Below are 26,166 nucleotides of genomic sequence, written 5' to 3'. Positions count from 1 at the left end.
GAGTGATCTGGGGACAGGCCATAATTTGACACAATTAGGCAGATTTATGTCCCTAATTAACCAGCTATGGCTGACTGGGGAATCTCCCTCAGTCGCCACAACCTGAAACACAGACCTGCAAGTGCCCAGGTAGTGTGTGTGTGTGTGTGTGTGTGTGTGTGTGTGTGTGTGTGTGTGTGTGTGTGTGTGTGTGTGTGTGTGTGTGTGTGTGTGTGTGTGTGTGTGTGTGCGTGTGTGCGTGCGTGCGTGCGTGCGTGTGTGTGTGTGTACTTACAGTTGAAGTCGGAAGTTTACATACACTTAAGTTGAGTCATTAAAACTCGTTTTTCAACCACTCCACACATTTCTTGTTAACAAACTATAGTTTTGGTAAGTTGGTTAAGACATCTACTGTGTGCATGACACAAGTAATTTTTCCAACAATTGTTTACAGACAGACTATTTCACTTATAATTCACTATATCACAGTTCTAGTGGGTCAGAAGTTTACATACACTAAGTTGACTGTGCCTTTAAACAGCTTGGAAAATTCCACAAAATGATGTCATGGCTTTAGAAGCTTCTGATAGGCTAATTGACATCATTTGAGTCAATTGGAGGTGTACCTGTGGAGGTATTTCAAGGCCTACCTTCAAACGCAGTGCCACTTTGCTTGATCACATGGGAAAATCAAAAGAAATCAGCCAAGACCTCAGAAAAAGTCTGGTTCATCCTTGGGAGCAATTTTCAAATGCCTGAAGGTACCACGTTCATCTGTACAAACAATAGTACGCAAGTATAAACACCATGGGACCACGCAGCTGTCATACCACTCAGGAAGGAGACGCATTCTGTCTCCTGGAGATGAATGTACTTTGGTGAGAAAAGTGCAAATCAATCCCAGAACAACAGCAAAGGACCTTGTGAAGATGCTGGAGGAAACAGGAACAAAAATATCTATATCCACAGTAAAACGAGTCCTATATCGACATAACCTGAAAGGCCACTCAGCAAAGAAGCCACTGCTCCAAAACCACCATAAAAAAAAGCCACTACGGTTTGCAACTGCACATGGGGACAAAGATCATACTTTTTGGAGAAATGTCCTCTGGTCTGTTTGGAGGAAAAAGGGGGAGGCTTGCAAGCCAAAGAACACCATCCCAACTGTGAAGCACGGGGGTGGCAGCATCATGTTGTGGGGGTGCTATGCTGCAGGAGGGACTGGTGCACTTCACAAAATAAATGGCATCATTATGTGGATATATTGAAGCAACATCTCAAGACATCTGTCAGCAAGTTAAAGCTTGGTCGCAAATGGGTCTTCCAAATGGACAATGACCCCAAGCATACTTCCAAAGTTTGGGCAAAATGGCTTAAGGACAACGAAGTCAAGGTATTGGAGTGGACATCACAAAGCCCTGACCTCAATCCTATAGAACATTTGTGGGCAGAACTGAAAAAGCATGTGCGAGCAAGGAGGCCTACAAACCTGACTCAGTTACACCAGCTGTGTCAGAAGGAATGGGCCAAAATTCCCCCAACTTATTGTGGGAAGCTTGTGGAAGGCTACCCACAACATTTGACCCAAGTTAAACAATTTAAAGGCAATGCTACCAAATACTAATTGAGTGTATGTAAACGTCTGACCCACTGGAAATGTGATGAAAGAAATAAAAGCTGAAATAAATCATTCTCTCTACTATTAGTCTGCCATTTCACATTCTTAAAATAAAGTTGTGATCCTAACTGACCTAAGACAGGGAATTTTTACTAGGATTAAATGTCAGGAATTGTGAAAAACTGAGTTTAAATGTATTTGGCGTGTGTAAGGTGTGTGTAAACTTCCGACTTCAACTGTATTTGTGTGTGCATGTGTGCGTGTGTGTTTCTCAGAAAACAATAGCAGCTTTAGGGATAGGGGGCAGCGTTTGGGTGAAAAGCGTGCCCAGAGTAAACTGCCTGTTACTCAGGCGCAGAAGCTAGAATATGCATAATTAGTAGATTTGGATAGAAAACACTCTGAAGTTTCTAAAACTGTTTGAATGATGTCTGTGAGTATAACAGATGTCAGTAAATGCTAGGAGTGGTGGTAGGAGTCAGGCGCAGAGAGCAGAGGTAAGGAGATAATGTGTTTATTCCTTAACACAACAAAAACGGTCGACGCCAACACAACCGGCGTGAAAATGCGAGGTGCCCAAAAACAACAGGCGCACAGCACGCACATAAAACAACACTATAGGATCGCCAGCACATCCAATAACAAACACACTGATGCAAATAATCCCGCACAAACCTGGGCGGGCTAAACAGGCTTAAATAACCATAAATCAAGAGAACCAAATGGGGAACAGGTGCAAACAATAAGACATACCAAACGAAAAGGAAAAAGGGATCAGCGGCGGCTAGTAGGCCGGTGACGACGAGCGCCGAGCGCCGCCTGAGCAGGCAGGGGAGTCACCTTTGGTGGAATTTGTGACAACAGAACTCATATGGCAGGCGAAAACCTGAGAAAAATCCAACCAGGAAGTGGGAAATCTGAGGTTTGTAGTTTTTCAAGTGATTGCCTATCCAATATACAGTGTCTGTGGGGTCATATTGCACTTCCTAAAGCTTCCACTAGATGTCAACTGTCTTTAGAATAGTGAGCTAAACGCGCAAACAAAAGGAGGTATTTGGACATAAAGATGAACTTTATCGAACAAAACAAACGTTTATTGTGGAACTGGGTTTCCTGGGAGTGCATTCCGATGAAGATCATCAAAGGTAAGTGAATATTTATAACGCTATTTCTGACTTTTACTGACTCCACAACATGGCGGGTATCTGTATGGCTTGTTTTGGTGGCTGAGCGCTGTACTCAGATTATTGCATGGTGTGCTTTTGCCGTAAAGCTTTTTTGAAATCTGACACAGCGGTTGCATTAAGGAGAAGTTTAACTTTAATACTATGCATAACAATTGTGTCTTTCATCAAAGTTTATAATGAGTATTTCTGTAAATTGATGTGGCTCTCTGCAAATTCGCCGGATGTTTTCGAGGCGCAACATTACTGAACATAATGCGCCAATGTAAACTGAGATTTCTGGATATAAATATGAACTTTATTGAACAAAACATACATGTATTGTGTAACATGAAGTCCTATGAGTGCCATCTGATGAAGATCATCAAAGGTTAGTGATTAATTTTATCTCTATTTACGCTTTTTGTGACACCTCTCTTTGGCTGGAAAATGTCTGTATGTTTTTTTGTGACTAGGCACTGACCTAACATAATCGTATGATGTGCTTTTGCTGTAAAGCCTTTTTGAAATCTGACACGGTGACTAGATTAACAAGAAGTTAAGCTTTAATTTGGTGTGTTGGACTTGTGAATGTATGAAAGTTAAATATTTGTAATAATTCTTTTGAATTTGGCGCTCTGCCATTTCACCGGATGTTGTGGAAACATTCCGCTAGCGGAACCCCTAGCCTTCCAGTGGGAGGAGGGAGAGGGAGGGAAACTGTCTGATGTTATCAGGATGTACACCTCTGAGAGTTACACCAGTACCAGCCAAGATGCAAACATCATGAAGAGCAATCAGGAACAGAAAACAGAGAGTTTCTGCAGTGAACTAACACCTCCAATTGATCACACAAGGTAGACACACTTTAAACCTCACAAAACTAAGGTCACAATGAACACAAAGCAAAACAGATTAGGAATTCAAGGGGCATAGACTGTGGATCATATTAAGCCATCAGAATGGATAATAAAGTAACATCAAAAGGAATATTGTGAGTTTCCTTCCGTCGATCAGTTATTTTGTCTGTCTGGGAGCTTGACAGTGCCTGAGGCCGTCTCATCTGACGGCCAAGTTTAGAGATGTGACGATAAGAGTGTGATCAGAGGACAGATAAAATACCGGTTTCCAGCAGCTATGTACACTGCTGGGCTAGAGGTTAGGTTGTGTGTGCTGTGTACTGCGAGGCCCCTGGGCTGGGCTAATCGCCACCCTCCCTCTGTCTAATTAGGAGCAGATCAGGCTGCTGATCGGACGGCTATCTCAGGAGGCCACACCTACTCTCCACTGCAGGGATGCTGGGACAAGATGGCAGGTGGGTGAGTTATCTGGCAATCAGGAAGTAGGAGTGGAATGTATTAAAGAGATATGTATGGTGCTTTAGCCACAATAGCATCATGTGATAGTGGTCACGTTAGATAAGAGTATATGATATGTGCTTCTGGATGTGGGATTGTACGTCATTGTAAGTGTGTGTGTGTGTGTGTGTGTGTGTGTGTGTGTGTGTGTGTGTGTGTGTGTGTGTGTGTGTGTGTGTGTGGGGGGGGGTTACATAGAGAGCGTGAGCATGTAGGTGAGGTGGGTGACATTCGGAAACCCTAACACCCTTGACACCATGTCAGAGCTGTGGAGAGGTGTGATTGAGTGGTTGTTCTTAGCGAGAGGGGCTGGTGCCACACCACCCCTGGAACCACATAAACAACACCTGATTGGGACGATACCATGGTTGACCTATACATTTACAGTGTGTGTGTGCAGCGTCTATCCTGTGTGTGTGTGTGTGTGTGTGTGTGTGTGTGTGTGTGTGTGTGTGTGTGTGTGTGTGTGTGTGTGTGTGTGTGTGTGTGTGTGTGTGTGTGTGTGTGGTGTTTGTGTAGGTGTGTGTGTACGTGTACGGGTGCATGTATGTGTGTGTGTGTGTGTGTGTGTGTGTGTGTGTGTGTGTGTGTGTGTGTGTGTGTGTGTGTGTGTGTGTGTGTGTGTGTGTGTGTGTGTGTGTGTGTGTGTGTGTGTGTGTGTGTGTGTGTGTGTGTGTGTGTGTGTGTGTGTGTGTGTGTGTAGTCATTTCTCTCAGGTAAGTATGTATATCTATGTTAACCATCTTAGCCACTGTCAACACAAGGACGACTTCACAGCCAGGTGAGCTCTCAGTCAAACCTGCTGTCACCAATTTGACAAACCTAGCCTGATGGTTTTCTCCCTCTCTTGTTACTATCATTCTCTAGCAGGAGTGCAGAGGCACTTTGTCAATTCACCACAGTCGACAAAGAGGGAGACCAAAAATGATCGATTGAATGCTGTTCACGTTTTTGCCAATCTCCTTTTTCGTTTCCTCCCCTCTTTCTGAGATTTTGATAATTTCCTCTCTGCCCAGGTGCTTCAGCAGCTTCTTTTAGAGGGTATGTGGAGCTGCTGAGGAAGTTAAGTGGGTCTGGGGACCGAGAGATGAACGGTTGGCGGTTGGAACGAGCGAGGGAGCGGATAAGAAGGGCTGAGAGAGAGGGAGCGAGGGAGGGCTGGAGGGAGCAGGGATGAGATGAATCATGAGCGTGGGCAGGAGCAGGGGGTGGGAGGAGGGAGAGAAGAGGGGGGAGAGGGGGAGGTCAGGTTAGGGGTTACGTGTGCACAGGAGATAAGGCCCTCCTCATTCCACTCTGACGGACAGGCAGGGGAGGGCACTGCACAGCCCCAAGACATACACCTCCATCACTCTGTCTTTCTCTCTACCTCTATCACACGCTCCATCACTCTTCCTCTCTACCTCCCTCTTTCTCTCTACACCTCCCTTTCATTTATTTCACTCTCAAATGCCTCTGTCTTTTTCTTTTTGTCTTTCACTTCTGCCTTTTCTCCTTTTTTAAAATGTCTCTCCGTCCCAGCATCACCCCCTATTTATCTGCCTCGATCTCTCTCTCCATCTTTCTCCCTCTCTTTCTCTATATGGACCCCTCCCTCATTCTCTAGACACCCTTCACTGTATCGGTCTCTCTCTTCCGCTCCCTATCGTTGAGGTACGTGATGGTAACAGAACACTCACAGGTGGGTCAACTCCCACTCAGTACTGTAACTGGAAAACTATCACTGTTCATGTTCCCTCAGATAGCTCCTGATTGGTTGACCAATGACCCTTACCCTGAGTCAGTCATTCTTCTGCAACTAGGAGCTATATATCTAAGACCTGAGCGAGAGAGACGAAGAGAATAGTATTTTACCCTGAGAGAGAGAGAGAGATAGAATGAGAGAGGTGTGAGACAGCAATCGAGAGAGATGAAGAGAATAGTCTTTTACCCTTCAGAGCAGCCCATCGTTTTTGCCTCACAAATTCACCACAATAGACAACTATACGAAACAACAATGTGATAGAATAGAGTCGGGGCTGGTCAAAAGAAACTGAGCAGAGGAGACAAAACGAAGGGGGTGAGTACGGAGACAATGTATTGTTGGGCCCCTCTGTATGTCGGCCCCGACGATGAAAGACGGCGATGAGTAGTCCTCAGGGCCTCTGCCAGAACCAAACAATCCCACCTCAATTCACCGCTAAGAACTCAGCACACACACACACACACACACACACACACACACACACACACACACACTACGATCATAATGCTGTGGCACTGCGTCAACTCAGCCCTAAATACCTAATGCTGACACACACACACACACACACACGGTAGCTTCACTATATAGACATGCCAACATACTGTATGTAGGCCTATATCATCTTACAGCTTCCTTTGTGGAAATTAACCAATATCATTGTGGATAGATAGGCCTGTAATTGTATTTGCTATTTAAGGGACTACCATTTAGTCCATTGAGGAGTGTATTACCCAGGGTTCAGCTGGCTCAAACACGCAAGTAAGGCACACGCTGAAGAAGGAGAGAGACTGTGTAATCTATGCATCACTGGCTGCATGGGATTATCGCTGAAAAATAGAGAGGGGGGAGAGAGAAACAGCGAAAAATAGATGACAGGTTCCTCTCTCTCCATCTGAAATACCAGACGCAGCAGAGGAGGGGATTTGATTCACTTTTTCAAATGTCACCCAACATCTGTTTCATATTTATGATCGTGGCGCTGCCTCTCTGACGCCCCTTCAACACTTAAGTGATTTTTATCTCTTTTTAGGATTACCCCCACTATCCACCGATGCATAATTTATAAGGCTAATCTTTCAATGAAAGACGGCAGAGAGAGAGAGAGAGAGAGGAGAAAAAAATGGATTATAAAAAACCTGTGCCATAGATTTTCAACTGATATCTAAAAAACCAATGGTTGATTTTAAAGATGATACCTAAAGTATATCATGTATTCATTAATAGGATTATAAGAGATGGACCTAAAATAAAGCAGAAAACAATGGAGACTTTGTTTCTCGTCTCCTCTTTAACCCAGATGGAGCTGTGTCTGTCTCTGTAGCCTGTGTGTGTGTGTGTGTGTGTGTGTGTGTGTGTGTGTGTGTGTGTGTGTGTGTGTGTGTGTGTGTGTGTGTGTGTGTGTGTGTGTGTGTGTGTGTGTGTGTGTTCCTTTTCATAATTTGCAATGCCTTCCATTTACAAAATGCTCATCAGATTTCACTGATAACTTTTGGCTGTCATTAATACCACTAATGACTCTTCGTTCTGCCCCTTACACTATTACCCCCCCCCCCCCCCCCACACACACACACACACCTCCTGATGATGGTGGTATAGCGCCAGTCTGGGGTATTTTGGGGTACTATTTGCCCTCCATTTGTTGTCCTTCTGATTGTTAAAAATTTTACACATAGGACCTGACACAAAGACCTGCACCTCCCTCTCTACTGGGTGAAAACCACCCTTATCCTCTCCTCTGTCCCTCAGTCCCTTCCCCTCCCATCTTCCTTCCATCATTCTTGTCTGACGTGACAGTTTCGTCTTCCCCTCTCCTCTTTTTCCTCCCCAATGCTACCCCCTCTCCCTCCTCCCCCCACCTCCATCCCTCCTTCCCTCAGCTTTGTTATGAAAAGTACACAGTTTTGATAGAGTGCCCTTCTGACATTTTCGACTTATTAGCTAGTTTTCATACCGACTTCAATCAACCTCCTTAATCCTCACAGGGAAAAGAGCTTTTAATTCGCTGATGGACCGATAAGGCAGCCAAATGCCCGAGCCGTGCTGCTTGCAGAAGGCAGCGCTAGCGAACCAGGGCCTCGGAAGAGAAAAAAAGAAAAGAAGAAAAGAACCCCTACAAAAAAAATGGTTTACACGTAGATGAATCGTGCTAACAAGATGGAACCCTGGGCATTAGGAGTCGATCTGAATTTCCTATCTGTCATTTTTTCTCTCTTCCCTTCTTCCCTCCATTCCCCCCCCCCCCGCCACATTCGTTCTGTGTTTTCTTCCTCCCTCTCTCTCTCCTCCTTCTTCTCCGCCATTACCCTTGCTGATTGCAATCTTTAAGCGCCATTGGGCCCACTGCTTCTGCCGTTTTTAATCTGCCTTTAATCCCAAAGATTTTAAATATTCCCCAGCTCCCGGAGACTGGAGGCAATTAACTGCCCTTCTGATGCTCCTCTTATCAGTTGCCTCCTTGTATCTCTCTGAAGCAGCCTCAAGACACTGCCAGGGCTGACAAATAATACTGCCATTTACTGCAGAGCCTCCTCTGGGACTGGCAGGGAGCGCGTCGGCAGAGCCCGCTGCAGCATTCTAAACAGGTATTAGATAAACACCTCATAGAGAGAGGGGAGAGGAAAGACACAGCAACAACACAACCCAATGTGTGGATTTGGGTGTTTGTGTGGATGTGTGTGTTTGTGTGGATGTGTGTTTGTGTGGATGTGTGTGTTTATGTGGATGTGTGTGTTTATGTGGATGTGTGTGTTTGTGTGGATGTGTGTGTTTGGATGTGTGTGTTTGTGTGGATGTGTGTGTTTGTGTGGATGTGTGTTGTGTGGATGTGTGTGTTTTTGTGGATGTGTGTGTTTGTGTGTGTGTTTGTGTGGATGTGTGTGTTTGTGTGGATGTCTGTGTTTGTGTGGATGTCTGTGTTTGTGTGGATGTGTGTGTTTGTGTGGATGTCTGTGTTTGTGTGGATGTCTGTGTTTGTGTGGATGTCTGTGTTTGTGTGGATGTGTGTGTTTGTGTGGATGTGTGTGTTTTTGTGGATGTGTGTGTTTTTGTGGATGTGTGTATTTGTGTGGATGTGTGTGTTTGTGTGGATGTGTGTGTTTTTGTGGATGCATGTGTTTGTGTGGATGTGTGTGTTTGTGTGGATGTGTGTGTTTGTGTGGATGTGTGTTGTGTGGATGTGTGTGTTTGTGTGGATGTGTGTTTGTGTGGATGTGTGTGTTTGTTTTGATGTTTGTGTGGATGTGTGTGTTTGTGTGGATGTGTGTGTTTGTGTGTTGTGTGGATGTGTCTGTTTTTGTGGATGTGTGTTTGTGTGGATGCGTGTGTTTGTGTGGATGCGTGTGTTTGTGTGGATGTTTGTGTGGATGTGTGTGTTTGTGTGGATGTGGATGTTTGTGTGGATGTGTGTGTTTGTGTGGATGTGTGTGTTTGTGTGGATGTGTGTGTTTGTGTGGATGCGTGTTTGTGTGGATGTGTGTGTTTGTGTGGATGTGTGTGTTTGTGTGGATGTGTGTGTTGTGTGGATTTATGTGTTTGTGTATGTGTGGATGTGTGTGTTTGTGTGGAAGTCTGTGTTTGTGTGGATGTGTGTGTGGATGTGTGTGGATGTGTGTGTTTGTGTGGATGTGTGGGTTTGTGTGGATGTGTGCGTGTGTGTGGTTGTGTGTTTGTGTGGATAAGTGTTTTTATATGGATGTGTGTGTTTGTGTGGACGTGTGGATGTGTGTGGATGTGTGTATTTGTGTGTATTTGTGTTGTGTGTATGTGTGTGTTTGTGTGGACGTGCGTGTGTGTGTGGTTGTGTGTTTGTGTGGATAAGTGTGTTTGTGTGGATGCGCGTTTTTGTGTGGATGTGCGTGTTTGTGTGGATGTGTGTTGTGTGGATGTGTGTTTGTGTGGATGTGTGTTTGTGTGGATGTGTGTTTGTGTGGATGTGGATGTGTGTTGTGTGGATGTGTGTGTTTGTGTGGATGTGTGTGTTTGTGTGGATGTGTGTTTGTGTGGATGCATGTGTTTGTGTGGATGCATGTGTTTGTGTGGATATGTGTGTTTGTGTGGATGTGTGTGTTTGTGTGGATGTGTGTGTTTGTGTGGATGTGTGTGTTTGTGTGGATGTGTGTTGTGTGGATGTGTGTGTTTTTGTGGATGTGTGTGTTTTTGTGGATGCATGTGTTTGTGTGGATGCGTGTGTTTGTGTGGATATGTGTGTTTGTGTGGATGTTTGTGTGGATATGTGTGTTTGTGTGGATGTGTGTGTTTGTGTGGATGTGTGTTGTGTGGATGTGTGTGTTTGTGTGTTTGTGTGGATGTGTGTGTTTGTTTTGATGTTTGTGTGGATGTGTGTGTTTGTGTGGATGTGTGTGTTTGTGTGTTGTGTGGATGTGTCTGTTTTTGTGGATGTGTGTTTGTGTGGATGCGTGTGTTTGTGTGGATGCGTGTGTTTGTGTGGATGTTTGTGTGGATGTGTGGTTGTGTGGATGTGTGTGTTTGTGTGGATGTGTGTGTTTGTGTGGATGCGTGTTTGTGTGGATGCGTGTGTTTGTGTGGATGTGTGTGTGTTTGTGTGGATGTGTGTTGTGTGGATGTGTGTGTTTGTGTGGATGTGTGTTGTGTGGATGTGTGTGTTTGTGTGGATGTGTGTGTTTGTTTTGATGTTTGTGTGGATGTGTGTGTTTGTGTGGATGCGTGTGTTTGTGTGGATGCGTGTGTTTGTGTGGATGTTTGTGTGGATGTGTGTGTTTGTGTGGATGTGGATGTTTGTGTGGATGTGTGTGTTTGTGTGGATGCATGTGTTTGTGTGGATGTGTGTGTTTGTGTGGATGTGTGTGTTTGTGTGGGTGTGTGTGTTTGTTTGGATGTGTGTGTTTTTGTGGATGTGTGTGTGTTTGTGTGGATGTGTGTGTTGTGTGGATTTATGTGTTTGTGTATGTGTGGATGTGTGTGTTTGTGTGGAAGTCTGTGTTTGTGTGGATGTGTGTGTGGATGTGTGTGGATGTGTGTGTTTGTGTGGATGTGTTTGTGTGGATGTGTGTGTTTATGTGGATGTGTGGGTTTGTGTGGATGTGTTTGTGTGGATGTGTGTGTTTATGTGGATGTGTGGGTTTGTGTGGATGTGTGGGTTTGTGTGGATGTGTGGGTTTGTGTGGATGTGTGCGTGTGTGTGGTTGTGTGTTTGTGTGGATAAGTGTTTTTATATGGATGTGTGTGTTTGTGTGGACGTGTGGATGTGTGTGGATGTGTGTATTTGTGTGGATTTGTGTTGTGTGTATGTGTGTGTTTGTGTGGACGTGTGTGTGTGTGTGTGGTTGTGTGTTTGTGTGGATAAGTGTGTTTATGTGGATGTGTGTGGACGTGTGGACGTGTGGATGTGTGTGTTTGTGTGGATGCATGTGTTTGTGTGGACGCGTGTGTTTGTGTGGATGCGCGTTTTTGTGTGGATGTGCGTGTTTGTGTGGATGTGTGTTGTGTGGATGTGTGTGTTTGTGTGGATGTGTGTTTGTGTGGATGTGTGTGTTTGTTTTGATGTTTGTGTGGATGTGTGTGTTTGTGTGGATGTGTGTGTTTGTGTGTTGTGTGGATGTGTCTGTTTTTGTGGATGTGTGTTTGTGTGGATGCGTGTGTTTGTGTGGATGCGTGTGTTTGTGTGGATGTTTGTGTGGATGTGTGTTTGTGTGGATGTGTGTGTTTGTGTGGATGTGTGTGTTTGTGTGGATGCGTGTTTGTGTGGATGCGTGTGTTTGTGTGGATGTGTGTGGTTGTGTGGATGTGTGTTGTGTGGATGTGTGTGTTTGTGTGGATGTGTGTTGTGTGGATGTGTGTGTTTGTGTGGATGTGTGTTTGTGTGGATGTGTGTGTGGATGTGTGTGTTTGTGTGGATCCGTGTGTTTGTGTGGATGCGTGTGTTTGTGTGGATGTTTGTGTGGATGTGTGTGTTTGTGTGGATGTGGATGTTTGTGTGGATGTGTGTGTTTGTGTGGATGCATGTGTTTGTGTATGTGTGGATGTGTGTGTTTGTGTGGATGTGTGTGTTTGTGTGGGTGTGTGTGTTTGTTTGGATGTGTGTGTTTTTGTGGATGTGTGTGTTGTGTGGATTTATGTGTTTGTGTATGTGTGGATGTGTGTGTTTGTGTGGATGTGTGTGTTTGTGTGGATGTGTGTGTTGTGTGGATTTATGTGTTTGTGTATGTGTGGATGTGTGTGTTTGTGTGGAAGTCTGTGTTTGTGTGGATGTGTGTGTGGATGTGTGTGGATGTGTGTGTTTGTGTGGATGTGTTTGTGTGGATGTGTGTGTTTATGTGGATGTGTGGGTTTGTGTGGATGTGTTTGTGTGGATGTGTGTGTTTATGTGGATGTGTGGGTTTGTGTGGATGTGTGGGTTTGTGTGGATGTGTGGGTTTGTGTGGATGTGTGCGTGTGTGTGGTTGTGTGTTTGTGTGGACAAGTGTTTTTATATGGATGTGTGTGTTTGTGTGGACGTGTGGATGTGTGTGGATGTGTGTATTTGTGTGGATTTGTGTTGTGTGTATGTGTGTGTTTGTGTGGACGTGTGTGTGTGTGTGGTTGTGTGTTTGTGTGGATAAGTGTGTTTATGTGGATGTGTGTGGACGTGTGGACGTGTGGATGTGTGTGTTTGTGTGGATGCATGTGTTTGTGTGGACGCGTGTGTTTGTGTGGATGCGCGTTTTTGTGTGGATGTGCGTGTTTGTGTGGATGTGTGTTGTGTGGATGTGTGTTTGTGTGGATGTGTGTTGTGTGGATGTGTGTTGTGTGGATGTGTGTGTTTGTGTGGATGTGTGTGTTTGTGTGTTTGTGTGGATGTGTGGATGTGTGTGTTTGTGTGGATGTGTGTGTTTGTGTGTGGATGTGTGGATGTGTGTTTGTGTGGATGTGTGTGTTTGTGTGGATGTGTGTGTTGTGTGGATTTATGTGTTTGTGTATATGTGTGGATGTGTGTGTTTGTGTAGATGTTTATGTGGATGTGTGTTTGTGTGGATGTGTGTGTTTATGTGGATGTGTGTGTTTATGTGGACGTGTGTGGACGTGTAGTTGTGTGTGGACGTGTAGTTGTGTGTGGACGTGTAGTTGTGTGTGGACGTGTAGTTGTGTGTGGACGTGTAGTTCTGTGTGGACGTGTGGATGTGTGTGGATGTGTGTGTTTGTGTGGATGTGTGTGGATGTGTGGACGTGTGTTGTGTGGATATGTGTGTTTGTGTGGATGTGTGTGTTTGTGTGGATATGTGTGTTTATGTGTGTTTGTGTGGATATGTGTGTTTGTGTGGATGTGTGTGTTTGTGTGGATGTGTGTGGATGTGTGTGTTTGTGTGGATGTGTATGTGTATTTGTGTGTATGTGTGTTTGTGTGTATGTGTGTTTGTGTGGATGTGTGTTTGTATGGATGTCTGTTTGTGTATTCTCAGTGTAAAAACTACATGTTGTCTTCTACCTCTGTGCTGTAAGATTCATAGCCTACTGTGTAGACATGAACAAATAGTGCTCATATGATTGTTAGACCTCTCAGAGGAGGGATGGAAACAGTGAGGAACACATCAGTCTACAACACAATCAAAATTGTTAACCCCTTCTCTTGTTGTTGTCATAACGTGTCTTGATTTCAAAGATAATCACACTGTGGAATAAAAAAATGGATGACATACCTCCAGTAGCAGATTACATTACTTTACGATTTCGTATCTTAGTAAAATAGCAAAATAATTTCACTCAAATGAGGGACACATGCACAAACACACTTCATCTGTGTTTAGTTTAGAATTTGGCTCAAGCAAATATTGGAAAAGGATGGTACATCCTGCTTCATTTGTCAAGGCAAAGTGATGAGTGCAATCAGCAGCATGTGTACCACGCACCCTGCCCTATGACAGCACCACACATTAACAGGCACCCTGCCCTATGACACCATCACACTGTAGCAGGCACCCTGCCCTATGACACCACCACACTATAACAGGCACACTGCCCTATGACACCACCACACATTAACAGGCACCCTGCCCTATGACACCATCACACTGTAACAGGCACACTGCCCTATGACACCACCACACTATAACAGGCACACTGCCCTATGACACCACCACACAAATTAACAGGCACCCTGCCCTATGACACCATCACACTGTAGCAGGCACCCTGCCCTATGACACCACCACACTATAACAGGCACCCTGCCCTATGATACCACCACACTGTAACAGGCACCCTGCCCTATGACACCATCACACTGTAACAGGCACCCTGCCCTATGACACCACCACACTGTAACAGGCACACTACCCTATGACGCCACCACACTATAACAGGCACCCTGCCCTATGACACCATCACACTGTAACAGGCACACTGCTCTATGACACCACCACACATTAACAGGCACCCTGCCCTATGACACCACCACACATTAACAGGCACCCTGCCCTATGACACCACCACACTATAACAGGCACACTGCCCTATGACACCACCACACTATAACAGGCACCCTGCCCTATGACACCATCACACTGTAGCACGCACCCTGCCCTATGACACCACCACACTATAACAGGCACACTGCCCTATGACACCATCACATTGTAGCAGGCACCCTGCCCTATGACACCACCACACTGTAGCAGGCACCGTGCCCTATGACACCACCACACTGTGGCAGGCACCCTGCCCTATGACACCACCCCACTGTAGCAGGCACCCTGCCCTATTACAGCACCACACTGTCGCAGGCACCCTGCCCTATGACAGCACCACACTGTCGCAGGCACCCTGCCCTATGACACCACCACACTGTAGCAGGCACCGTGCCCTATGACACCACCACACTGTAACAGGCATCCTGCCCTATGACACCACCACACTGTGGCAGACACCCTGCCCTATGACACCACCACACTGTAGCAGGCACCCTGCCCTATGACAGCACCACACTGTCGCAGGCACCCTGCCCTATGACACCACCACACATTAACAGGCACCCTGCCCTATGACTCCAACACACTGTACCACGCACACCGCCCTATGACACCACCACACTGTAGCAGACACCCTGCCCTATGACACTACCACAAGACACTTTAGCAGACACCCTGCCCTATGACATCCCCAGAAGACACTTTAGCAGCACCCTGCCCTATGAAACCACCACAAGACACTGTAGCAGGCACCCTGCCCTATGACACCACCACAAGACACTGTAGCAGCACCCTGCCTTATGACACCACCACAAGACACTGTAGCAGGCACCCTGCCCTATGACACCACCACAAGACACTGTAGCAGGCACCCTGCCCTATGAAACCACCACAAGACACTGTAGCAGGCACCCTGCCCTATGAAACCACCACAAGACACTGTAGCAGGCACCCTGCCCTATGAAACCACCACAAGACACTGTAGCAGGCACCCTGCCCTATGACACCACCACAAGACACTGTAGCAGGCACCCTGCCCTATGAAACCACCACAAGACACTGTAGCAGGCACCCTGCCCTATGACACCACCACAAGACACTGTAGCAGACACCCTGCACTATGACACCACCTCAAGACACTGTAGCAGGCACCCTGCCCTATGACACCACCACAAGACACTGTAGCAGGCACCCTGCCCTATGACACCACCACAAGACGCTGTAGCAGGCACCCTGCCCTATGACACCACCACAAGACACTGTAGCAGTCAGATTCAGCCAAACCAGCCCGAGAGATAAGGATAATTTAAAAGCTGGGATTAGTGATATCAACAGAAGGGACTTCTCCATAACAGGTTAGCCTTGGACTGAGAGCCTACCCCCCACCAGAGTGAAGAGACCATCCACACATTACAGACCTGAGCCATAGACAAGAACAACACAGTCAGACAGATGTACTGTACTGTATAGACTAGAACAACCCATTCATATGTACTGTACTGTATAGACTAGAACAACCCAGTCATATGTACTGTACTGTATAGACTAGAACAACCCAGTCAGGTAGTTGAACTGTACTGTATAGACTACAACAACCCAGTCATATGTACTGTAATGTATAGACTAGAACAACTCAGTCATATGTACTGTAATGTATAGACTAGAACAACCCAGTCATATGTACTGTGCTGTATAGACTACAACAACCCAGTCATATGTACTGTACTGTATAGACTAGAACAACCCAGTCATATGTACTGTACTGTATAGACTAGAACAAACCAGTCATATGTACTGTACTGTATAGACTAGAACAACCAAGTCATATGTACTGTACAGTATAGACTAGAACAACCAAGTCATTTGTACTGTACTGTATTGACTAGAACAACCAAGTCAGGTAAATGTACTGTACTGTATAGACTAGAACAACCCAGTCATTTGTACTGAAACTACCGAGGTTACCTAGCCAGCTACACGTTCAAAGTCAACAACGCAGCCACTGCTAGCTAGCCTACTCCACCAGCCAGCAGTACTGTATCATTTTAGTCAATAAGATTTTTGCAACGTAAGCTTAACTTCCTGAACATTCGAGACGTGTAGTCCACTTGTCATTCCAATCTCCTTTGCATTAGCGTAGCCTCTTCTGTAGCTTGTCTACTATGTGTCTGTCTATCCCTGTTCTCTCTCCTCTGCACAGGCCATACAAACGCTCCACACCGCGTGGCCGCTGCCACTCTAACCTGGTGGTCCCAGCGCGCACGACCCACGTGGAGTTCCAGGTCTCCGGCAGCCTCTGGAACTGCCGGTCTGCGGCCAACAAGGCTGAGTTCATCTCAGCCTATGCTACCCTCCAGTCCCTAGACTTCCTGGCACTGACGGAAACATGGATTACCACAGATAACACTGCTACTCCTACTGCTCTCTCCTCGCCTGCCCACGTGTTCTCGCATAACCCTAGAGCATCGAGCCAGCGGGGTGGTGGCACTGGAATCCTCATCTCTCCCAAGTGGACATTCTCTCTTTCTCCCCTGACCCATCTGTCTATCTCCTCATTTGAATTCCATGCTGTCACAGTTACCAGCCCTTTCAAGCTTAACATCCTTATCATTTATCGCCCTCCAGGTTCCCTTGGAGAGTTCATCAATGAGCTTGACGCCTTGATAAGTTCCTTTCCTGAGGATGGCTCACCTCTCACAGTTCTGGGTGACTTTAACCTCCCCACGTCTACCTTCGACTCATTCCTCTCTGCCTCCTTCTTTCCATTCCTCTCCTCTTTCGACCTCACCCTCTCACCTTCCCCCCCTACTCACAAGGCAGGCAATACGCTTGACCTCATCTTTACTAGATGCTGTTCTTCCACTAATCTCATTGCAACTCCCCTCCAAGTCTCCGACCACTACCTTGTATCCTTTTCCCTCTCGCTCTCATCCAACACTTCTCACTCTGCCCCTACTCGGATGGTATTGCGCCGTCCCAACCTTCGCTCTCTCTCTCCCGCTACTCTCTCCTCTTCCATCCTATCATCTCTTCCCTCTGCTCAAACCTTCTCCAACCTATCTCCTGATTCTGCCTCCTCAACCCTCCTCTCCTCCCTCTCTGCATCCTTTGATTTCCTCTGTCCCCTATCCTCCAGGCCGGCTCGGTCCACCCCTCCTGCTCCGTGGCTCGACGACTCACTGCGAGCTCACAGAACAGGGCTCCGGGCAGCCGAGCGGAAATGGAGGAAAACTCGCCTGGCATCCTTTCACTCCCTCCTCTCTACATTTTCCTCTTCTGTCTCTGCTGCTAAAGCCACTTTCTACCACTCTAAACTCCAAGCATCTGCCTCTAACCCTAGGAAGCTCTTTGCTACCTTCTCCTCCCTCCTGAATCTTCCTCCCCCTCCACCCGCCCCTCCTTCCTCTCTGCGGATGACTTCGTCAACCATTTTGAAAAGAAGGTTGACGACATCCGATCCTCGTTTGCTAAGTCAAACGACACTGCTGGTCCTGCTCACACTGCCCTACCCTGTGCTTTGACCTCTTTCTCCCCTCTCTCTCCAGATGAAATCTCGCGTCTTGTGACGGCCGGCCGCCCGACAACCTGCCCACTTGACCCTATCCCCTCCTCTCTTCTCCAGACCATTTCCGGAGACCTTCTCCCCTACCTCACCTCGCTCATCAACTCATCCTTGACCGCTGGCTACGTCCCTTCCGTCTTCAAGAGAGCGAGAGTTGCACCCCTTCTGAAAAAACCTACACTCGATCCCTCTGATGTCAACAACTACAGACCAGTATCCCTTCTTTCCTTTCTCTCCAAAACTCTTGAACGCGCCGTCCTTGGCCAGCTCTCTTGCTATCTCTCTCAGAATGACCTTCTTGATCCTAATCAGTCAGGTTTCAAGACTGGGCATTCAACTGAGACTGCTCTTCTCTGTGTCACGGAGGCTCTCCGCACTGCTAAAGCTAACTCTCTCTCCTCTGCTCTCATCCTTCTAGACCTATCTGCTGCCTTTGATACCGTGAACCATCAGATCCTCCTCTCCACCCTCTCCGAGCTGGGCATCTCCGGCGCCGCCCACGCTTGGATTGCGTCCTACCTGACAGGTCGCTCCTACCAGGTGGCGTGGCGAGAATCTGTCTCCGCACCACGTGCTCTCACCACTGGTGTCCCCCAGGGCTCTGTTCTTGGCCCACTCCTATTCTCGCTATACACCAAGTCACTTGGCTCTGTCATATCCTCACATGGTCTCTCATATCATTGCTATGCAGATGACACACAATTAATCTTCTCCTTTCCCCCTTCTGACAACCAGGTGGCGAATCGCATCTCTGCATGTCTGGCAGACATATCAGTGTGGATGATGGATCACCACCTCAAGCTGAACCTCGGCAAGACGGAGCTGCTCTTCCTCCCGGGGAAGGACTGCCCGTTCCATGATCTCGCCATCACGGTTGACAACTCCCTTGTGTCCTCCTCCCAGAGTGCTAAGAGCCTTGGCGTGACCCTGGAGAACACCCTGTCGTTCTCCACCAACATCAAGGCGGTGACCCGATCCTGTAGGTTCATGCTCTACAACATTCGCAGAGTACGACCCTGCCTCACACAGGAAGCGGCGCAGGTCCTAATCCAGGCACTTGTCATCTCCCGTCTGGATTATTGCAACTCGCTGTTGGCTGGGCTCCCTGCCTGTGCCATTAAACCCCTACAACTCATCCAGAACGCCGCAGCCCGTCTGGTGTTCAACCTTCCCAAGTTCTCTCACGTCACCCCGCTCCTCCGCTCTCTCCACTGGCTTCCAGTCGAAGCTCGCATCCTCTACAAGACCATGGTGCTTGCCTACGGAGCTGTGAGGGGAACGGCACCTCCGTACCTTCAGGCTCTGATCAGGCCCTACACCCAAACAAGGGCACTCCGTTCATCCACCTCTGGCCTGCTCGCCTCCCTACCTCTGAGGAAGCACAGTTCCCGCTCAGCCCAGTCAAAACTGTTCGCTGCTCTGGCACCCCAATGGTGGAACAAGCTCCCTCACGACGCCAGGACAGCGGAGTCAATCACCACCTTCCGGAGACACCTGAAACCCCACCTCTTCAAGGAATACCTGGGATAGGATAAAGTAATCCTTCTAACCCCCCCCTTAAAAGATTTAGATGCACTATTGTAAAGTGGTTGTTCCACTGGATATTATAAGGTGAATGCACCAATTTGTAAGTCGCTCTGGATAAGAGCGTCTGCTAAATGACTTAAATGTAAATGTAAATGTATTGTTCTCTAGAGACTAGGACAACCTAATCAGGTAGATGTACTGTACTGTCTTGACCAGAACAACCCAGTCATATGTACTTTGCTGTATAGACTAGAACAACCCAGTCATATGTACTGTACTGTATTGACCAGAACAACCCAGTAATATGTACTGTACTGTATAGACTAGAACAACCCAGTCATATGTACTGTACTGTATAGACTAGAACAACCCATTCATATGTACTGGACTGTGTAGACTAGAACAACCCAGGCATATGTACTGTACTGTATAGACTATAACAACCCATTTATATGTGCTGTACCTTATAGACTAGAGCAACCCAGTCATTTGTACTGTACTCTATAGACTAGGACAACCCAATCAGGAGGATGTACTGTACTGTATTGACCAGAACAACCCAGTCATATGTATTTTGCTGTATAGACTAGAACAACCCAGTCATATGTACTGTACTGTATTGACCAGAACAACCCAGTCATATCTACTGTACTGTATAGACTAGAACAACCCATTCATATGTACTGGACTGTGTAGACTAGAACAACCCAGGCATATGTACAGTATAGACTAGAACAAGCCAGTCATATGTACTGTACTGTATAGACTAGAACAACCCATTTATATGTGCTGTACCTTATAGACTAGAGCAACCCAGTCATTTGTACTGTACTCTATAGACTAGGACAACCCAATCAGGTAGATGTACTGTACTGTATAAACTAGAACAACCCAGTCATATGTACTGTACTGTATAGACTAGAAAAACGCATTCATATGTACTGTACTGTATAGACTAGAACAACCCATTCATATGTACTGCACTGTACAGACTAGAACAACTCAGCCATATGTACTGTACTGTATAGACTACAACAACCCAGTCATATGTACTGTACTGTATAGACTAGAACAACCCAGTCATATGTACTGTACTGTATAGACTAGAACAACCCATTCATATGTACTGCACTGTACAGACTAGAACAACTCAGCCATATGTACTGTACTGTATAGACTACAACAACCCAGTCATATGTACTGTACTGTATAGACTAGAACAACCCAGTCATATGTACTGTACTGTATAGGCTAGAACAACTCAGTCATATTTACTGTACTGTATAGACTAGAACAACCCAGTCTTATGTACTGTACTGTACAGACTAGGACAACCCAGTCTTATGTACTGTATGTATAGGCTAGAACAACTCATTCATATTTACTGTACTGTATAGACTACAACAACCCAGTCAGATAGATGTACTGTATAGACTACAACAACCCAGTCTTATGTACTGTATGTATAGGCTAGAACAACTCAGTCATATGTACTGTACTGTATTGACCAGAACAACCCAGTCATATCTACTGTACTGTATAGACTAGAACAACCCATTCATATGTACTGGACTGTGTAGACTAGAACAACCCAGGCATATGTACAGTATAGACTAGAACAACCCAGTCATATGTACTGTACTGTATAGACTAGAACAACCCATTTATATGTGCTGTACCTTATAGACTAGAGCAACCCAGTCATTTGTACTGTACTCTATAGACTAGGACAACCCAATCAGGTAGATGTACTGTACTGTATAAACTAGAACAACCCAGTCATATGTACTGTACTGTATAGACTAGAAAAACGCATTCATATGTACTGTACTGTATAGACTAGAACAACCCATTCATATGTACTGCACTGTACAGACTAGAACAGCTCAGCCATATGTACTGTACTGTATAGACTACAACAACCCAGTCATATGTACTGTACTGTATAGACTAGAACAACCCAGTCATATGTACTGTACTGTATAGACTAGAACAACCCATTCATATGTACTGCACTGTACAGACTAGAACAACTCAGCCATATGTACTGTACTGTATAGACTACAACAACCCAGTCATATGTACTGTACTGTATAGACTAGAACAACCCAGTCATATGTACTGTACTGTATAGGCTAGAACAACTCAGTCATATTTACTGTACTGTATAGACTAGAACAACCCAGTCTTATGTACTGTACTGTACAGACTAGGACAACCCAGTCTTATGTACTGTATGTATAGGCTAGAACAACTCAGTCATATTTACTGTACTGTATAGACTAGAACAACCCAGTCTTATGTACTGTACTGTACAGACTAGGACAACCCAATCAGGAAGATGACTTGTACAGTGTAAACTAGAACAACCCAGTCATATGTACTGTACTGTAGAGACTAGAACAACACAGTCAGTTAGATTTACTGTACTGTCTTGACCAGAACAACCAAGTCAGATAGATTTACTGTACTTTATAGACTAGAGTAACCCAGTCAGGTAGATGTACTGTACTGTATTGTAATGGGTTCGTGTTGGTGGCAGGGAAGTCAGGCGCAGGAGAATGAACTTGGTATAAACGTTTAATAAGTGCTCCCAAAACTCCGAAAACCAAAATATACAAAATAATAAAAGTGGGTACAAAAACCGTTGCGCACCAGAACATAACTTGCACATCACAAACAAACAATCACCGACAAGGACATGAGGGGAAACAAAGTGTTAAATACACAACATGTAATTGATGAGATTGGAACCAGGTGTGATGTAAGACAAGACAAAACCAATGGAAAATGATGGCTAGAAGGTCGGTGACGTCGACCGCCGAACACCGCCCGAACAAGTAGAGGAACCGACTTCGGCAGAAGTCGTGAAAGTACCCCCCCCCCCGACCCGTGGCCCCAGCAGCGCATCAACACCGACCTCGGGGATGACCCAGAGGGCGAGGTGCAGGGCGATCCGGATGGAGACGGTGGAACTCTCGCAGCATTGAAGGATCCAACACGTCCTCCACCGGAACCCAGCATCTCTCCTCCAGGCCATACTCCTCCCAGTCCATGAGGTACTGAAGGCCCCTTGCCTGACGTCTCGAATCCAGTATGGAACGAACGGAGTACACCGGGGCCCCCTCAATGTCCAGAGGGGGAGGAGGAACCTCCCGCCTCCCGCACCTCAGACTCCTGGAGCGGGCCAGCCACCACCGGCCTGAGGAGAGACACATGGAACGAGGGGATAATACGATAATCAGGGGGAAGCTGTAACCTATAACAAACCTCGTTCACTCTCCTCAGGACTTTAAAACCTGTTAGGGCTAGGGGGCAGTATTGACACGGCTGGATAAAAAACCTACCCGATTTAATCTGGTTACTACTCCTGCCCAGTAACTAGAATATGCATATAATTATTGGCTTTGGATAGAAAACACTCCACAGTTTCTAAAACTGTTTGAATGGTGTCTGTGAGTATAACAGAACTCAAATGGCAGGTCAAAACCTGAGAGATTCCTTTACAGGAAGTGGCCTGTCTGACCATTTATTGTCTTTCTTTGACATCTCATTCCATTACAAAGGATCTCTGCGGTAACGTGACACTTCCCACGGCTCCAATAGGCTCTCAGAGCCCGGGAAAAACCTGAATGTCGTCATTCCAGCCCCAGGCTGAAACACATTATCGCCTTTCTCAAGTGGCCGATCAAGGGACTGTGGGCTTAGGCGCGTGCACTGGCCGCCCCCGTCTTTGTGATTTTTCCTCTGTTTACCGAAAAGGAGATTCCCGGTCGGAATATTATCGCTTTTTTACGAGATAAATTGCATAAAAATTGATTTTAAACAGCGGTTGACATGCTTCGAAGTACGGTAATGGAATATTTAGAATTTTTTTGTCACGAATTGCGCCATGCGCACGACCCTGATTGACCATTTCGGATAGTTTCTGGAACGCACGAACAAAACGCCGCTATTCGGATATAACGATGGATTATTTGGGACCAAACCAACATTTGTTATTGAAGTAGAAGTCCTGGGAGTGCATTCTGACGAAGACAACAAAGGTAATAATATTTTTGTTATAGTAAATCTGATTTTGGTGAAGGCTAAACTTGCTGGGTGTCTAAATAGCTAGCCCGTGATGGCTGGGCTATGTACTTAGAATATTGCAAAATGTGCTTTCACCAAAAAGCTATTTTAAAATCGGACATATCGAGTGCATAGAGGAGTTCTGTATCTATAATTCTTAAAATAATTGTTATGCTTTTTGTGAACGTTTATCGTGAGTAATTTAGTAAATTGTTAGTAAATTCCCCGGAAGTTTGCGGGGTGTATGCTAGTTCTGAACGTCACATGCTAATGTAAAAAGCTGGTTTTTGATATAAATATGAACTTGATTGAACAAAACATGCATGTATTGTATAACATAATGTCCTAGGGTTGTCATCTGATGAAGATCATCAAAGGTTAGTGCTGCATTTAGCTGTCTTCTGGGTTTTTGTGACATTATATGCTAGCTTGAAAAATGGGTGTCTGATTATTTCTGGCTGGGTACTCTGCTGACATAATCTAATGTTTTGCTTTCGTTCTAAAGCCTTTTTGAAATCGGACAGTGTGGTTAGATTAACGAGAGTCTTGTCTTTAAATAGCTGTAAAATAGTCATATGTTTGAGAAATTGAAGTAATAGGATTTTTAAGGTGTTTGAAAATCGCGCCACTGGATTCCACTGGCTGTTACGTAGGTGGGACGATTACGGCCCGCCTAGCCCATAGAGGTTAAATGGCCCCACAACACGCGGACCCAGCTTCCGACAGGGCAGGCAGAGGGGCAGGATTCGGGTCAAGAGCCATATCCGGTCCCCCGGTGCGAATACCGGGGCCTCACTACGGTGACAGTCTGCGCCAACTTTTTGACTCAGCACGGCGTGCTGAAGGTGGACATGGGCGGCATCCCATGTTTTCTCTGCGCGCCGGAACCACTCATCCACTGCAGGAGCCTCGGTCTGACTCTGATGCCAAGGAGCCAGAACCGGCTGATACCCCAATACACACTGGAAGGGAGAGAGGCTAGTGGAGGAGTGGCGGAGCGAGTTCTGGGCCATCTCTGCACAGGGCACGAACGCTGCCCACTCCCCTGGCCGGTCCTGGCAATAAGACCTCAGAAACCTACCCACATCCTGGTTAACTCTCTCCACCTGCGCGTTACTCTCGGGGTGAAAGCCTGAGGTAAGGCTGACCGAGACCCCAGACGTTCCATGAACGCCCTCCAGACCCTCGACGTGAACTGGGGACCCCGATCAGACACTATATCCTCAGGCACCCCGTAGTGCCGGAAGACGTGTGTAAACAGGGCCTCCGCAGTCTGTAGGGCCATAGGGAGACCAGGCAAAGGGAGGAGATGACAGGACTTAGAAAAATGATCCACAAGGACCAGGATCGTGGTGTTACCCTGTGAAGGAGGAAGATCGGTCAGGAAATCTACCGACAGGTGCGACCACGGCCATTGTGGAATGGGTAAGGGTTGTAACTTACCTCTGGGCAGGTGCCTAGGAGCCTTACACTAGGCACAGACTGAGCAGGAGGAAACATAAACCCTCACATCCTTGGCCAAAGTGGGCCACCAGTACTTCCCACTAAGACAGCGCACCGTCCGACCGATCCCAGGATGACCAGAGGAGGGTGACGTGTGAGACCAATAGATCAGCTGGTCGCGGACAGCAGATGGAACGTACAGACGCCCAGCTGGACACTGGAGGGGAGCGGGCTCTGCACGTAACGCCTGCTCAATATCCGCGTCCAGCTCCCACACTACCGGTGCCACCAGGCAAGAGGTAGGGAGTATGGGAGTGGGATCCATGGGCCGCTCCTCTGTGTCATACAGCCGGGACAATGCGTCTGCCTTAACGTTCTGGGAGCCTGGTCTGTAGGAAAGGGTAAACACAAAATGGGTGAAAAACATGGCCCACCTTGCCTGGCAAGCGTTCAGTCTCCTCGTCGCCCGGATGTACTCCAGATTGCGGTGGTCAGTCCAGATGAGAAAAGGATGTCTATCCCCCTCAAGCCAATGTCTCCACGCCTTCAAGGCCTTTACGACATCCAACAGCTCCTGGTCCCCCACATCATAGTTTCCCTCCGCCGGGCTGAGCTTCTTCGAGAAGAAGGCAAAGGGGCGGAGCTTCAGTGGCGTACCCGAGTGCTGAGAGAGCACAGCTCCTATTCCAGCCTCGGACGCGTCCACCTCCACTATGAATGCCAAAGAGGGATCCGGATGGGTCAACACAGGAGCCGAGGTAAACAGAGCCCTCCTTCTTCACAAAAAAAGAAACTCGAGGAGGCGGGTGAAGTGGAGGACCAAATGTACCCCTGACGCAGGGATTCGGAGACATATGTTTCCATAGCCTCCGTCTCCGCTTGTTTTTTTGTTTTTTTCACCTTTATTTAACCAGGTAGGCAAGTTGAGAACAAGTTCTCATTTACAACTGCGACCTGGCCAAGATAAAGCAATGCAGTTTGACAAATACAACAACACAGAGTTACACATGGAGTAAAACAAACATACAGTCAATAATACAGTAGAAAAATAAGTCAATATACAATGTGAGCAAATGAGGTGAGATAAGGGAGGTAAAGGCAAAAAAGGCCATGGTGGCAAAGTAAATAGATTTTACATTTTAGCAGATGCTCTTATCCAGAGCGACTTACAGTAGAGTGCATTTTAAATACTGGCCCCCTGTGGGAATCGAACCCACAACCCAAGTACCATGCTCTACCAACTGAGCTATAGTGGGACTATACTGCATCCAGTTTATTGAG

The sequence above is a fragment of the Salmo salar genome, chromosome 17, assembly GCF_965601325.2.
Source record: "Salmo salar chromosome 17, fSalSal1, whole genome shotgun sequence".
NCBI classification, from domain to species: domain Eukaryota; kingdom Metazoa; phylum Chordata; class Actinopteri; order Salmoniformes; family Salmonidae; genus Salmo; species Salmo salar.
This window is presented reverse-complemented; position numbering follows the sequence as displayed.